The sequence below is a fragment of the Thalassophryne amazonica genome, chromosome 12, assembly GCF_902500255.1.
Source record: "Thalassophryne amazonica chromosome 12, fThaAma1.1, whole genome shotgun sequence".
NCBI classification, from domain to species: Eukaryota; Metazoa; Chordata; class Actinopteri; order Batrachoidiformes; family Batrachoididae; genus Thalassophryne; species Thalassophryne amazonica.
In genome coordinates this window covers 30,963,200-30,980,998 of record NC_047114.1, presented here as the reverse complement: position 1 = coordinate 30,980,998, position 17,799 = coordinate 30,963,200, and the positions used below count along the sequence as shown (strand labels likewise).

At 40.7% G+C, this 17,799-nt stretch overlaps 1 long non-coding RNA gene across 1 annotated transcript; it reads left to right on the top strand.

Moving 5' to 3' along the window:
- The first annotated feature begins 934 nt into the window (after positions 1-934).
- LOC117521585 lies at positions 935-17,757 on the top strand. The gene is made up of 2 exons (XR_004563981.1): positions 935-1,113; positions 17,103-17,757. It is a non-coding gene; the product is annotated as an uncharacterized LOC117521585 (long non-coding RNA).
- Positions 17,758-17,799: the final 42 nt, after the last annotated feature.

The following is a 17,799-nucleotide window of genomic DNA, read 5'->3' as shown; positions in this document are numbered from 1 at the left end:
AATCAAGAGACTATCTTCTTCACCACCGAGGGATAGCCACCACAACTGTGACATCACTGCCATTTGTGACTGCAGTCCAATCAATGTTTCCTAACACATTACAGTGCTTTACATAGTCTACATTATTATAATTATACCTATACACATCCTTATCCTACCTCTTCTCTATCTTTGTATGGAAATCCCACATTAATACACTGTGATCGGTCTTTCCACTCAGACATTATACCTCAGAATTACTAATATTGAACTCACTAGACAATATTACCACATCAAGGTAATTTGGTGTATCATCACCTCTTGTACATGTACAAGACGTGATGTACAACATGTACATGTTGGACCAAAATGATCAAAGTTTATCATAGGAGAGAGAGAAAGAATTCTCTGCATCATTTACAATGTGGTTTTCCCAGTCGATCCAATATAAATTAAAATCACCAGTAACTAATATTTTACCTTTACAGATTTTGCTTGCAATGCCAAATAACCCAAATACATTACCATTATGATCAGTATTAGCACCGCCATTTATCTCAACACCAAGTAAATTGTCATCCATAGATACATCTTTCATCCATACCCAAAGTTTATCGTCAGTGTTGTCTCATGAGTATTATGACACCACCTCTTATGTCAACAGTATCATTTCTTAAAAGCTTAGAAGTTTGGCTTTCATATAGTTAACACCCATTTGAAATGACTTTAGTTTTGTGTCATGTCTGTGATCTGCTTTTTTTTTCCTACAAAATTAAACAACTGAATGAACATCCTCCGAGGCCAGTGATTCCATAATTTTTGCCAGGGGTTGTATTGCTCTGTTTTGCCGCACACGGAGATTACATGTATTTTGGTAATTTAATTATGTAACTACACGTGATGGCAGTATTGCACCATCAGATTAGTTAGCTGTCATTAAACTTAAGAGAAGAAGTAAAAGGAGGAAGACGCAGCTATTCTTGAAGACATTCAGTGTAGTGTTCGTTCGTTGCTGCAGCTTTGTGCGCTGTATTTACGAAAATGGCGTAAGATCAGTGGTGAGACTTCAGCCAAACATTCACAGAAAAACATTCACAGAAAAACAAACGAAGCACACAAAGAAAGTCTGTTTGGGTATGTAAACTGGTTTTCGCGTTTTCAGAAATTAATTTGTTTCATTATTTATGTTTTTATGAATGACATTTTAAAGAAACTCGAAGTTGGGTAACACTAGCTCTAGCTGTTTTGCTAATGTTAAAATGTTTAGTTAGCTTCGCTCGCTAGCTAGTTGACAAGAAGACCGTTTTGTAAAAAGTATATAGTTAACAGTTAATGCTATCCATCGTCTTCATTGTTAACTGTAGCTAGTTGAAAGTAGCGTTGTGTTCTCTTACGTAGTTTGTAGTGAGCCACTTTCCCCTCATTGCAAGTGCATTTAATGGTCGCTACCGTCACTTCGAAATTTTATCAATGAAGCTAACATTATCGGGCTACAAAGAGGCCAAAAACGTACACTACACTGGATTAAATTCAGTTTGACATTTAATAAGTGTTTTAATGATTGGCTGCTCACTTAGGATTTGGTAAGATTCACAAATATCCAAAAGAGAACATCTTAAATTATTGACTGTAGAGGTGAGCCGTCTTGTTAGTTGGGTCATATTTGTTGTGGTTAACCACAACAATTTTCCTAAATTGTTTTATCAAGTGTAGTGAACTGGATGATAAGAGCTTGACGTTAGTAGAATGCCTGCCTAGTTTTTCAAGTGTCTACGATACTGTATGCAGTTGCACTCTGAGGAGCCACAGATACACAACACACATAACAGGAAGTCTTAAAAATGTGATAACGTTGTTCATTGTATTACATCTGATTACATACAAGCAATAGTGATCTTAGGAGCTATGACCCTGCAATGAGCAAGAAGACAAAACTGCATTCAAGCAAATACTCCTGCTTTATATGTGCCTGCCTGAACATGCCCAGACATATCCCAAAGTTGTGGCAACATTCCATTTTAAACTGTTATAATGTAATTATAATTAGGGCTACAACAGATGACTTTCAGAATCATTTGATAGAGAAAACAAGCAATTGATGAATCCATAAGTTGTACATCAGAGTGGTGGTCAAGTGGTTGGTTCAATTTATTTATGTGATGCCAAATCACAACATACGTTGCCCCAAGTCACTTTAAAATACTAGTTGAAACCATTAGAAAAGTTGAAAAAGTTGTACAAGTTTTAGCAACCCTCAACAATTTAGTGACAAAATTGACCTTTTATGATATCAAAATTTTTAATGCGATATCATGAGAGAAAATTAAGCTTCCCAGGATACCCTTTTGTATACATTGATACATAACCCATTACAGTGAATATCAAATAACTTTCTTAATTTATTATCATAGAAATTAGTAATAGTAAATAAATAAATAAATACAAATTTATTAATTCCTTTATGAGTAGGTATTTATAAGAATACTTTAGCACATGGTATCAGTGTGGAAGGTTCTCAGTTTAAAACCCACCCCTGCCACATTTCTCCATGTAATGTGGAGTTGCATCAGGAAGGGCATCCAGCATAAAACTTGTGACAATTAAACATGCAGATCCACCCTGGATTTGCTGTGGCGACCTCGAGTGCAAACAAGGGAGCAGCTGAAGGGACTTACTTTTTCTACATCCATAGGCTGTCATAAAATAGTGAAAAATGTGAATCAGTGTTTTCCAGAACCAAAGACCATGCCTTCAAATGTCTTTTATTTGATAGAATAGTTGATTAAAAATGAATTATTGTAGTTCTAGCTATAATACCGTATTTTCCGGACTATAAGTCGCACCGGAGTATAAGTCGCACCAGCCACTTTATGCATTATAAAGAAAAATAAACCATAAATAAGTCGCACCGGAGTATAAGTCGCACCAGCCACTTTATCCATTATAAAGAAAAATAAACCATAAATAAGGTCCCCTGGACTATAAGTCCCATGGACATACAGGTATGTTAACATGAAAAGTTCAGATGATAATATTGTGACAGCTACCGTTTTCGGATGCATATTTCACCAGTCACAACTTGTAATCTGCAGAGTATGATTTTCTTTTTGGTGGCATTTTTTCGGGCCTTCTCCGTTGTCTTGTTATGTTATCAGTAACGTTAAAATTTTTATTTTTCTATGGTAGTCAGAAGTCGGAGGAACAAGTCTGGACTTGAATGTCTCTACAGAATCGGACTGTTTTATCTCAGTAGGGAGATCATTCCACAAAGTGGGGGCATAATAAGAGAAAGCTCTGTGGCCTGCAGACTTTTTATTCACCCTCAGGACACAAAGTAGTCCTGTGCCCTGAGAATGCAGAGCCCAGGCCGGTACATAGGGTTTGCTTAGGTCAGCTAAGTAGGGATGTTCTAGTCTGTGAATAATTTTATAGGTTAATAACAGAACCTTAAAATCTGACCTCACAGAGACAGGAAGCCAGTGAAGAGATGAAAATGGGTGTAATGTAGTTGAACTTTCTGCTTCATCTCAAGATTCTGGCAGCAGCATTTTGAATCAATTGGAGACCCCTAATGTTGGACTGTGGTAAACCAGAAAAAAAGAACTTTGCAGTAATCCAGTCTAGAAGAGACAAATGCATGGCTCAGGGTCTCTGCATCAGCCATAGACAGGATTGGACGAATCTTCGCTGTGTTTCGCAGTTGGAAGAAATCAGTCTTTTTTTAAATTTTCATTTATATATACTCAACAAAAATATAAACGCAACACTTTTGGTTTTGCTCCCATTTTGTATGAGATGAACTCAAAGACCTAAAACTTTCTCCACATACACAATATCATCATTTCCCTTAAATATTGTTCACAAACCAGTCTAAATCTGTGATAGTGAGCACATCTCCTTTGCTGAGATAATCCATCCCACCTCACAGGTGTGCCATATCAAGATGCTGATTAGACACCATGATTAGTGCACAGGTGTGCCTTAGACTGCCCACAATAAAAGGCCACTCTGAAAGGTGCAGTTTTATCACACAGCACAATGCCACAGATGTCGCAAGATTTGGGGGAGCGTGCAATTGGCATGCTGACAGCAGGAATGTCAACCAGAGCTGTTGCTTGTGTATTGAATGTTCATTTCTCTACCATAAGCCGTCTCCAAAGGCGTTTCAGAGAATTTGGCAGTACATCCAACCAGCCTCACAACCACAGACCACGTGTAACCACACCAGCCCAGGACCTCCACATCCAGCATGTTCACCTCCAAGATCATCTGAGGCCACCCACTCGGACAGCTGCTGAAAAAATCGGTTTGTATAAGCAAAGAATTTCTGCACAAACTGTCAGAAACCGTCTCAGGGAAGCTCATCTGCATGCTCGTCGTCCTCATCGGGGTCTCGACCTGACTCCAGTTCATCGTCGCAACTTTGCACAGCCATTGAAGAGGAGTGGACCAACATTCCACAGGCCACAATTGACAACTTGATCAACTCTATGCGAAGGAGATGTGTTGCACTGCATGAGGCAAATGGTGGTCACACCAGATACTGACTGGTACCCCCCCCCCCCCCCAATAAAACAAAACTGCACCTTTCAGAGTGGCCTTTTATTGTGGGCAGTCTAAGGCACACCTGTGCACTAATCATGGTGTCTAATCAGCATCTTGATATGGCACACCTGTGAGGTGGGATGGATTATCTCAGCAAAGGAGAACTGCTTACTATCACAGATTTAGACTGGTTTGTGAACAATATTTGAGGGAAATGGTGATATTGTGTATGTGGAAAAAGTTTTAGATCTTTGAGTTCATCTCATACAAAATGGGAGCAAAACCAAAACTGTTGCGTTTATATTTTTGTTGAGTGTATATATATTAGCACCAAATCACAATAGAGTTGCCTCAAGGCGCTTCACATAAGTAAGGTCTCACCTTACTAACCGCCAGAGCAGCAGTGCTAAGGAAAAACTCCCTCTCAGGAAGAAACCTTAAGCAGACCAGACTCAAAGGGGTGACCCTCTGCTTGGTCCGTGCTACAGACATAAATTACAAAACAATTCACAAAACGAATATACAGGAAATGCAGTTGGTGCACAGGAAAGGAGGGTCTCCAGCACGAATACCACCCCCATCTCTGGATGGAGCTGCACCTTAAACAGAGAGAAAAAACAGAATCAGGCATCAGAAAGACAAAAAATACAGTATAATGTGCTAGCATTAAACAACAAGAAAAACAGGAAATACTAAGGTGATCGTCGGCCACTAGCCCTAAGCTTCACTAAAAGACCCAGAATTTAGGTAAAGTTGAGGCTGCGGCACGCTCCATTTCCTAATAAAATGAATTAAAAGAGCAAAAAGCATAAAACTATACTATGCCAGTATGCCAGCCATACGAAAGGGATAATAAGTGCATCTTAAGTCTGGACTTGAAAGTCTCCACAGAATCTAACTGTTTTATTGACGCAGGGAGATAATTAGTCCTCGTAATATCTCTAATGTCTAGGTCATAGGACAAAATCACCCCAAGGTTCCTCACTTTGTTAGTGATGGACTATACGTGAGCCTAAGTTAAGCAGGATTCTCCTCAGAAATTTTTAGTATAGCGGGACAGTTGCCAACTATCACCCGAAGCGGCGCGCAACGCTTCTACTTGGGGTCCCATCTGAACTTGTGTCCTGAATTCCTAAGACAAAAATGAAATCTTTTAGTGCTGTTTCAGGTCTGACTCTGTGCTGAATTGTTGATTAGTGAAATTAATCTAAAATGTTTGTGTTTCATTGAGACACTGTATACATGATACAAATATACAATGAATTCATTTAAAAGAAAACAGAAAGACATTTTAAAATGTGGGAGATTCCAGAGGGTTTTTTTTTTTAATACATTTCCCCTGCATGATTTTCAATTTGAAAAGTTTGAATTCCCAAGTCACAGTATCACCAGGCTGGGGGCATTCACTTCAAAGTGTGAAAATCTCACCTTGTGTCCCTAACATGTGGTGACGCTTCTGTCTGTGTCGCAGGATGCTGTTTTAATCCTGCCGTGAACATGCACATGAATGTCTCTATGACACTTTTTTACAGGCTGCGGACACGCAGGTGGATTTCTTACATTGGAAAAAAGTCAGAATACATTATTTTCAGGAGATAATGGACATTCTATGTAACGTGCCAGAATCCTGAGAGAACTTTGTGAGGAGCTCCGCGACACCGGCTGGTGATTGCACATGTTGGAACTTCTTTGGTGGAGTTGACTTTACATATTTAATCTTGGAAAACATTCTACAAGTGGGCGATTGTCCATTTTTTTTTTTTTTTTTTTTTTTTTCTTTTCAGTGGAGCTGGTAGGCTTTATTTTTATTTTACTTTGAGAGTCTGTCTTGATGTGAGTCTGTTCTGTAATGGAGCAACATGCACCGTGTCACGCACTGTATCACGCACCATGCACGTGCAATGTACATGCGGACCTCTCAGCTGTTTTTCAAGCTGATATGTCTGAGCATGCAGATGTATTTTAGTTTTTTCAGTTATATCAGTGACAACACTTATAAGCATGCGCAAAGCTGAGCCTCTAGCAGACTGTTTTTTACAAGTTGCGTTCATGATTAATGGACGTGCATATGCACTAAGTTTTCTCAAAGTGGAATGCGGCTGCTGTTTTTACCATGACTGTAACATGTATTTAATAAAAGTTGAAGCACGTTCAACGAGCCAGTCTGCACAGTGTGAATGGGTACCCCTAAATGCCTTATTTTCACATAAATTGATGCAATCCACTACTGTACACTCTTGGACCAGGACCAAGCCGACCAAGCGCTCCCCCCTAAAAATCTGTCCACCCTGTCTGCACTGCGCATGCATCAGTTCTTTGCGTCAGTCATGGTTCACCAATTATCACCTCTTTTCTGCTTAAAATTGCACTCCAGTCATCATCTATCTCAGCGACAGATATCTGAAGTTTTTGTACAACAATCATTTCCTCATAAATTCAGCATTATTTCATAATACGAGGTCTATTAGATAAGAAACCGACACTTCTATTTTTTTTTTAACTATATGGATTTGAATGACGTGCGATTACACCAATCATGCTTGAACCCTCGTGCGCATGCGTGAGTTTTTTCACGCGTGTCGGTGACGTCATTTCTCTGTTGGCAGGCCTTGAGTGAGATGTGGTCCAGCCCTCTCGGCTGAATTCCTTTGTTTCACACGCTGCTTGAGACGGCGCGTGTTGCTTTATCAAAATTTTTTCTGGACCTGTGAGGAATATCCGAGTGGACACTATTCAAGAAATTAAGCTGGTTTTCAGTGAAAAGTTTAACGGCTGATGAGAGATTATGGGGTGTTTCTTTCGGTGTAAGGACTTCCCACGGAGCGGGACGTCGCGCAGCGCTTCCAGGCGCCGTCGTCGGCCTGTTTCGACCTGAAAACATCCTAATTTAAGGCTTAATTCACCCAGGACGTCGTGAGAGAACAGAGAAGATTCAGAAGAGGCCGGCATGAGGACTTTATGCGGACATTCCACTGTTTAAGGACATTTTTTAATGAAAGACGTGCGCGCAAATTCGCCGAGTCATTTCCGTGACGACTCGGTGAATCTGTGTGCGCCGCGACAGGAAAAACACCTCCGTGTTGAAAACCATTTGTAATATTCAGGCGGCTTTTGATGGCTTTCAACAAGTGAATAACTGAGAAATTATTTAACAGCTTGGGCATGTTCCAACTTGCCTGTTAAGGTTTCCAAAGGAGGTGTTTTTCCTGTTGCGACCCACCGCGGTCGGGTCCGGCCCGACATGCGACTCTGCCCGCACGTTCTTTCATTACAAAATGTCCGAATAAACTCCTCATGCCGACTTCTTCTGAAGTTCTCTGTTCTCTGACGACTTACTGGGTCAACAGAGCCTGAAATGTGGAAGTTTTCAACTTGAAACGGCGAGACGCTGCCACCTCGAAGCGCAGATCGCCGTCAGGCGCCATGGGCCGTCCTTACGGCGACACTACCAGACCAAAATCTCTCATCAGCCGTTCAAATTTTTACCGAAAACCAGCTGAATTTTTCAAATGGTGTCCACTCAGTTGTGCCTTACAGTTTTGAAAAAATTTTGATCAAACAAAGCAGCAGTCTCTGAGCCATTCCTAAACAATGAAAAAATCGATGAGAGGGTGGGCCACTCCTCACTCAAAGACTGCCCACAGGTGAATGACGTAACCGACAGGCGTGAAAAAACTCTCGCATGCCCACGAGGGTTCAAGCACGTCTGATGTAATCACACGTGATTCAAATGCATATGGTTTTTGGAAAAAAAATAATAAGGTCGGATACTTTTCTAATAGACCTCGAAAAGACAGAGGAAGTGATCATAGCACAGCAGCCAGATGAGCTGCTGCTGCATTCACTGCGCCTCCGTCATTTCAAAACATCAGTAGCAGCTCGCCGATTACTGCCTTGCTTCTGCTTAAAACTGACTTTAAAATGATTTAAGAGGTTTTACCTTGTTATCTGATGATTAATAATCACATAATTCCCTTTGATCGCTTTGCGCAATGAAGGCAGGGCAGACCAATTTTTAGCAGGGGGGGCCGTTCAGTCTGCGATACTGGCAAAAATTCAGTGTACTTTGCATGTACTAGTAAGATATTTTTGAATTATTAATGTATTTAATAGGGGCATCATGGTGGCATAAGACAAGGTTCAAAGTTTGAGTCACAACTTTGTGATGTTTGTGTGTCAAAATTATTGTCTTGCTAAATATATCTATATCAGATACTTTCACTTTTTCTAATAGAAAATTGTGTGTACTGTCTGATGGTAACAATTACAAAGGTCTACTACGACTGCAAGCAGTCATATATGGGCCCTCGTGTCCACGCCACCGCCTCCCTGGGCCAGTGCAATTTCTGTTCAGGCACCAAACCTCTTCACACAGATCAGGTTTCAAGCAAATCAGTCAATGCATAAAGGAGTTATGACAAGTTGATGGATAATCGACTAGGTGGCGCTCACAGCACAAATAGAGGGGTCAGGTGGTTACGGGGCTGACCCTCATGACACATGTGAAGTTTCAAATCAATTAGTCAAAGCATGAAGGAGTGATCATGACTTGATGTTCCATGGTGAAGGGTCAAAATAACACCACCATAGCGGCCACACCCTTCGACATAGAGAAGAGCATTTGATAACCTTTGATCAGTATAGTCTCGATGTTCTGAAAGAAATTTGAAGTGCATTGGACAAAATCCCAAGGAGGAGTTCATTCAAATACAGTGGGCCTCATGTATCAACGTGCGTACGGCGATATTTGAGCGTATATGGGGTGTACGCCAAAACGGCTGCACTACTTGGCATTTATCAATGTGGTCGCTGGCGTACGCTGCGCTGAAAATATACACCAGGTCGAGAGGTGGCGTAAATTATACACCAAAAAGAACCAGCGCTGGAATCGACATAAAAATTAAAATCATCAACATGATAAACAGTGCCATCATACAAATCAATGCATATGTTACATACATAACACTTTCCTGATTATACTACATAATAATCAATATAAATCCCACTTTTGCGGGATTGCTGGTCTATCGAGCACGATCCGTGGCCACAGCTCTGACCGCAAAGAAAGCGCTGCTCGCCTTTTTCTCCAGAGCCTGGAGCCAGAGCACCGCTGAGCTTAACATTATGTGGTGTGATCGTTTTAGACAATGAAATCGATAATTACAACTGTAGTGTTGTCATTCCCTTAGCCCGTGCTGCAATCAGGTTTTGTCTTCTCCATTCGTTTGTCACAATAAAATAAATAAATACATTTTAAGAATAAAGAATTCCAAAAAAATAGACGTGTCTTATTATTTGAGCGAGCAAATATCCACATGTCAAGAATTATTGACATGTGAAAAGAGAATACAGTGGTCTCTCGCTATAACGCGGTTCGCCTTTTGCGGATTTCTTTAGTCCAATTTTGCATGCTTTTTTTACAGTGTTCTGTGTTCTGCGTGACTGTTTATAAGAATCTTCTCGCCCAGAAGAAAAAAGAGCGCCAACAACTACTCATAACTGTGTTTGGCACTCGGAAACAGACACCTGCAGCCAGGTGTGAGTGGAAAAAGGCGCGGTGTCAGGACGCAGAGGCGCGATCTGTGAAATACTGGTCAGTCACTATAATAATTTCTTATGTGTCCAACCTCGTAGGTTGATCGTTAAAATGAAATTCGTTAGTTCTAAAAGCCATCATAATTATTTATAGGAAAATGTTCTATTTTTATTTCTCAAACAAATGTTTGGGCCTGAAAACAGGTTGGTCTTATTTTTCTACTAAGGTTTGAACTTTGAGAGTGTTTACACATGAGAGAAAAGTGAGAAAATGTTCATGCCTGATTGAGAAAGTGTATAAAGTGGTTTTACAGGGCTTTTACAGCTTTAAAACATCTATAATAATTGTAAAAAAATAACGCTGACTACGTCACGGTTTCGCGTATTACGGGCTATTTTTAGAACGTAACTCCCGCGATAAACGAGGGACCACTGTAACACTTTTTTGATTATACTACAAAACAATTGATACGACAGCCGCTTTTGACGCTCTATTGGCACGCGTCGTGATTGGTGGAGTTCTTTTTCTTTGCCGTCTTCCTGGCTTCCATGTCGTAAAATGAGGGTGTGTCTGAAGCGGAGTCTGAATATTTATGGGAGTGTTTATTATAATTACGATTGTTTTCACCCGCCGCATTTATCAAGGTCACGTCGGGCGTACGCCGGAACTGGGCAGGTGCGCACTGCTTGAAACATGTCACGGCAACTTTGGTGTACTTCAAATTTACACCGTAAATTTACGCCACAAGTGCGCAACTTTGATACATGAGGCCCAGTGTGTGGAAATCACGCCAGAATAGAATAGAATAGAATCTTTGTCATTGTAGCATGTACAACAAAATAAAAAAATGCTAGATCAGTCAGTGCAACACGCAACAACATTCAGGTCATATAAAGCTACAAGACTCTAAAACTATAAAAGCATAAAAAATATATCTAAATAAATAATTATAATACAAACTAGCAAACACTCAACCAAACATTCAACATTAATTGAAAAATCCCTTAGTTGTACTGGCAGCAGTATCACACTTTGGCTTTATTGAGTGTGGTTATTGCTGTGGCGTAAAGCTGTCTCTGAATCTATTTGTCCTTGTTTTGCACTGGTAAAAGGACACCAGCAATTTCTGTGTGATGTTATTCTTCCTGAGCACCCCCCAAAAGTGCAGTCTCTGCTGGGCCTTTTTCAGCAGCTCAGAGGTGTTCACGCTCCAGGACACATTCTCCTCAATGTGGACTCCCAGGAAACGGAAGTCTGCCACCCTCTCCACACAGTCCCTGCACCTCGTTCCTGTCGGCAGACTCATCCCATCTGGAGATGAGGCCCATCACTGTGGTGTCATCGCAAACTTGACGATGGTGTTACTGTGGTGGGCGGGGGTCCAGTCATAGGTGTAAAGAGTGTAGAGCAGGGGGCTTAGCACACAGCCCTCTGGAGAGCCGGAACTGAGGTTGAGCGCCGTAGATGTGTGGTGGCCTACTCTGACTCTCTGGCTGTGTCCAGACAAGAAGCTGTTTATCCACATGCAGGTGGAGTGTGAAAGACCCAGGACCCCCAGTTTGTCCACCAGTTTGTGAGGGAGGATGGTGTTGAATGCAGAGCTGTAGTCGACAGAGAGCAGCCGCACATAGCTTCCCTGCTGCTCCAGGTGGGACAGTGCAGCATGGAGGGCTGTGGCTACAGCGTGCTCTGTTGATCTATTTGCTCTGTACGCAAACTGATGGGGGTCAAAACTGTGGGGCAGGAGTGATATGATGTGACCCCTGACCAATATCTCAAAGCATTTCATCACCACTGGGGTGAGTGCAACTGGCCGGTAGTCATTAATGCTGTAGATGTGAGGTTTCTTGGGCAGGGGGATTATAGTGGAGGACTTAAGACAGGATGGGATAATGGACTGGGACAGGGACTGGTTAAAAATCCTGATGAAGACTCTAGCCAGCTGGTCTGTGCAGTCCTTTAACACCCGTCCTGAGACGGCATCACGTCCAGCAGCCTTTCTTGGGTTGATGGCCCACAGAGTGCACCTGACCTCGTGCTCCTCCACTATGAGAGTAGGGCTGCTGTGGACCGTGGGGTGTAGTGTAGCTGCCTATGGTGGCTCCACCTCAAAACAGGCAAAGAAGAGGTTCAGCTCCTCTGCCAGTGTGGTGTTGCCTTGAGCAGCTCCAGGGTTGGTCCTGTAGTTGGCAAGATGCTGGACATCCTGCCACACCTGCCTGCTGTTATTGCTGTCCAGGTGGTCCTCAGTTTTCCTCCTGTAGTTCAACTTGGCCTCTTTGATGCCTCTCTTTAGTTCAGCTCAGGCCAAGCTGTAGAGAGCACTGTTGCCAGACCTGAAGGTGGCGTTCCTCTCCCTCAGCAACTACTGGACTTCCCGGGTCATCCAGGGCTTCTTGTTGGGATGGACCCGGATGCGTTTATCCACTGTGACAATGTCTGTGCAGCAGTTCTTAATGTAACACAGAACACTGTCTGCAAACACCTCCAGATCTGTATGTTTGAAAACTTCCCAGTTGGTCCTGTCGATGCAGTCCTGGAGCAGCTGAGAGGCACCTTCCGGCCAGGTCTTGTGGTGGTAAGAGCAGTTTTCCTGAAGGGGGGCATATGCAGGGATTAAAAGCACAGACGTGGTCCGACTGGCCCAGCTGTGGTAGTGGTATTAGCTCCTCTCGTAGTACACTTAACATGTTGAGGAACTTATGTTGAATTATGAGTGTTTTTTGCCAAAAACAGGCAAAATGGCTGATTTTGGTGGGAAAAAACTTTTTCATGTCACATGTTAAGCTCTGTTCATCAGATGTTCCATGTGTATGATTAATGCTGCTTGTACACATTGGCAGGGCACATTCCTGACATTCTTAACGTGACTTAATGCATCTGAATAGGTTTTTTAATAGTGCGTGTTGGTGTGTGATATTCATGATTTTCATGGAGCATGTTTTTGGCTGTCAAAAAAATCTTCCACGAATGTCACGCACCACCCTCATTTTGCCTCATGTCGTGGAGGTCGCAACTGAGCGTGTTGATCCATCTTGATTAGTGGTGATCCTTAATAGAGCATGACAGTGTTCTTCTCTGACATGCGCACAATTAAACCCTGTTGCACCGCATTCAGTTTCAGTGCTGCAGTATGCTGAAGGACAGTGACGCCAAGTCAACTAAGTCTTGTTCCAGTGCTCATCAGCGCACTCCTGCAGGTGTTCCACCTGCTGCTGCTGCTGTGCCTAATGTTTGGGAAAATGAGCGAGACGAGCCGTGTGGAGCCACACATCTGGCTCTCTCATCTCCTCCTCTCTGGGTCACTCCATGGCACAGAGCCCAACTAAGCATGCAATCATAGTTCTTCTGCTGTGGATAATCTAGATTTTGAGGAGCAAACTGGAGCAATCTGAATTGTTCAGCAGCTGATGGTAGGATGTGTGTGTGTGTGTGTGTGTGTGTGTGTGTGTGTGTGTGTGTGTGTGTGTGTGTGTGTGTGTGTGTGTGTGTGTGTGGAGACAATTTGCCTCATTCACCATGTGACAAAACGTAACAATGCACTGTTCCGTGCAACAGCACGGAACATTATTCTTGACCGTGCGCAATGGTTCATGATAATTCGCCAGCAACACATGCCATTAATTGTAATGTGTGGTAAGAGGTTGCAGCAGTTCCTGTGGACACCTGACGCCTCTGCCTCACATCATCGCATTTGTGATCAGCAGCCAAGAATGTATAGTTCATGGCGTTCATGACTTGTTGTCTTTATGTGTAAGTGCAGCATAAAATTGGCTATACAGTGGTCCCTCGCTATATCGCGGTCTCGCAGTTTCGCGGATTTTTTTTAGTGCAATTTTGCATGCTTCTTCTTTTTTTTAACTGTCTGCTGTGCTTAGTTGCAGCCAAAATCTGGCAACAGGTCCAGAGACTACACTCGCTGTTTTGATGCAGAGCACTCCAGCAGCGAAGAAAAAGCACGCACATTGTGTTCTGCGTGTGTCTGTTTATAAGAATCTTCTCGCTCAGAAGAAAAAAAAGAGCGCCAACAACTACCCATAACTGTGTTCTTCACTTGGAAAAGACACCTGCAGCGAGGTGGAAAAACACGCTGCGGAGCGGCGCCACGACGAAGAGGCGCGATCAGAGGAATACTGGTCAGTTACTATTAATAATTTCTTATGTGTTCAACCCCATAGGTTGATCGTTAAAATTAAATTTGTTAGTTCTAAAAGCCATCATAATTATTTATAGGAAAACGTTCTATTTTTATTTCTCAAACAAATGTTTGGGTCTGAAAACAGGTTTTGATCTTTGGTTTCATTCTATAATACTGGACTTATTTTTCTACTAAGGTTTGAACTTTGAGAGTGTTTACACAGGAGAGAAAAGTGAGAAAATGTGTGTAGTGAGGGGTTTTACAGCCTTAAAACATCTATAATAATTGTAAAAAAATAATGCTGACTACTTCGCGGAATTCACCTATCGCGGGCTATTTTTAGAACGTAACTCCCGCGATAAACGAGGGACCACTGTAGCTAATGTGCTTGTGATTTCCTCTTTCGAAAAAAAAAAGTATACTAAAGCTTTTACAGGATGTCATCATGTCAATCCTCAGAAGCCAGTGGGCATTTTTTTTTTATATCTTCATCACAGGGTGAGAATCTTAATTTCAGTTCCTCCTGTAGTCATAATTTTCAAGATAGCTTTATGTGCAATACATAATTCTGAAAAGATTTTAATGGAGAAGAAAATGATACCAAAAACATCTATATTATTAACATTAGATAAGAAATAAATACTTATTTACTAATCCTACCTCCTTATTTTTTGCAAATGTCTCAAAAATACATGACATTGTAAAAACAACAACAAAAAAACTTACTAGGCTTCATTTTTTTTTTATCACAGAGTCTCCAAATTTGAAGTGGATAACTACAACCCTGGCAAAAATTATGGAATCACCGGCCTCGGAGGATGACCAAGCAGAGGGAAAAAAAATATGGAATCACTCAATTCTGAGGAAAAGATTATGGAATCATGAAAAACAAAAGAACGCTCCAACACATCACTAGTATTTTGTTGCACCACCTCTGGCTTTTATAACAGCTTGCAGTCTCTGAGGCATGGACTTAATGAGTGACAAACAGTACTCTTCATCAACCTGGCTCCAACTTTCTCTGATTGCTGTTGCCAGATCAGCTTTGCAGGTTGGAGCCTTGTCATGGACCATTTTCTTCAACTTCCACCAAAGATTTTCAATTGGATTAAGATCCGGACTATTTGCAGGCCATGACATTAACCCTATGTGTCTTTTTGCAAGGAATGTTTTCACAGTTTTTGCTCTATGGCAAGATGCATTATCATCTTGAAAAATGATTTCATCATCCCCAAACATCCTTTCAATTGATGGGATAAGAAAAGTGTCCAAAATATTAATGTAAACTTGTGCATTTATTGATGATGTAATGAAAGCCATCTCCCCAGTGCCTTTACCTGACATGCAGCCCCATATCGTCAATGACTGTGGAAATTTACATGTTCTCTTCAGGCAGTCATCTTTATAAATCTCATTGGAACGGCACCAAACAAACGTTCCAGCATCATCACCTTGCCCAATGCAGATTCGAGATTCATCACTGAATATGACTTTCATCCAGTCATCCACAGTCCACGATTGCTTTTCCTTAGCACATTGTAACCTTGTTTTTTTCTGTTTAGGTGTTAATAATGGCTTTCGTTTAGCTTTTCTGTATGTAAATGCCATTTTCTTTAGGTGGTTTCTTACAGTTCGGTCACAGACATTGACTTTTTAGATGCAGACTAATGAGCAGATCTGATTTGATGCAGGTGTTAGTTTTGGGGATGAAAATTTACAGGGTGATTCCATAATTTATTCCTCAGAATTGAGTGAGTCCATATTTTTTTCCCTCTGCTTGGTCTACAAAAGTAACCGTTACTGACTGCCACAATTTTTTTTTTTCTTGATTTCTTATAGTGTTTCTTAAAGCCAGAAAGTTGCCATTTGAAATGACTTTAGTTTTGTGTCATGTCTGTGATCTGCTTTTTCTACAAAATTAAACAACTGAATGAACATCCTCCGAGGCCGGTGATTCCATAATTTTTGCCAGGGGTTGTATATTGTTTATAACAAGTTTACTTTGAATTATTTATTAAAGTGTCCAAGTTGGAGTGTAAGTTTTTTTTTTTTTTTTTTTTTTTTTTTTTTTTTTTTTTTTTTTTTACAGCATATTTTGCTAATTATAGTGTTAAGCTCATCAGTATATTTCAAGACTTATTTAAATTTTAATAGCAGAAGAGATGCAGAGGTGCCCATTTTAAAGTTTCCAGTTTTGTATTTAAGTCCACAAAGGTATACACAATTAAAATCAAGTATAAAATAAAGTTCATTTTTATTTTATTTTACAGAATGATTGAAAGCAGACACCATGCCAAGACAAATAGGTTCATACCTTAAAACCTGTCAAAAAATACTGTTAGCAAGTCATATGCAAGCAGTTTACATGATACAAAACAAAAACAAAAATATCAATCCTATCTTAAATCAGAGAGGGCAAGCTGATAATAAAGACTACCTATTTGGAGGGAAAAAAAATTTTTGATACCATGCTATTAAACGGCTTGTAACTTCATGATAGTTGGAGATTTTGCATTTTTAACTACACCTTCTGATTCCTGAGAATATTTTACTCTATAATAACATATTTTTAATAATTTAATTGAAATTTGATTTTTTTTTTTTTTTTTTTTTTTTTTACCAAAATGTCACAAAGTTGTGAGTCAAACTCTGAACCCTGTCATAAGCAGTTGGCATGCTTGCCTGCTCAATAGAATGTACCAAGTTCAAGAGCATCTGTGCCACATCCTCCATGTAAATCTGGGGTTGTGTCAGGAAGTGCATCCAGTGTGAAACTTATTCCAAATCAACATTTGGATCAGTACCAGATTCACTGGCATGACCCTGAGAAAAATAGATGTAGCCAAATGAATGTTTATTAACTAAATTAATAAGCTTATCCTGTTTGTTGTGTCCACTTTGCAGGATTCCTTTCACCCAGTGGCCAAATCCTTCACTTGGTTTCCTGCAGGAGCAAGCAGTTTTGTGTTTATGATGGAGTCCTGGCCTCGTTGCAAAAGTGGATAAATCTGTTGCAAAGGCTGAAGCATTAATTGGAAAGTGTTCTGAATCCAAATAAACTGGCTTTTGAATTTACCTGTTAAAGTGAAAAAGCTGAAAATCTGACAGACCAAAGGCAGTGTCGTATATTAAGCAATATTTGGACATAAATGATTATCAGAAAAGGATGACTTAGGCATTTATTTATTTAAATTATATGCCAACCAGATATGGCTTTTCTTTATACTAAAGGTGTATGCGTATTCTGCTGATAGTAAGTTGTCATGGTGGTCTTGTATGCCTGCCCATCAAGCTTAGCTTCAAAGTTTCAAATAACATGTTTGCATATAGATAGCTCAGTACATCAGGTGAAATATTAGTTTTTTACTGTTCTTTCCATCATCACATCTGACCCCTTCATGGGGGTACAAAGTAAATCATAGAACCCCCTCACCCCCTTCTATCTAGTTTCTCTTTTGTCCATTTATTCATCAATCTACTCTCAAATCTTTCTAAAACTATCGGGAGTTAATTCATAAAGCAGTTTTTTAATCAATCATTCACTAAACCCTGGATTTAAGCATTTGTCTTGCCTCATGTTTATTCCTCAAACAACTTGTCC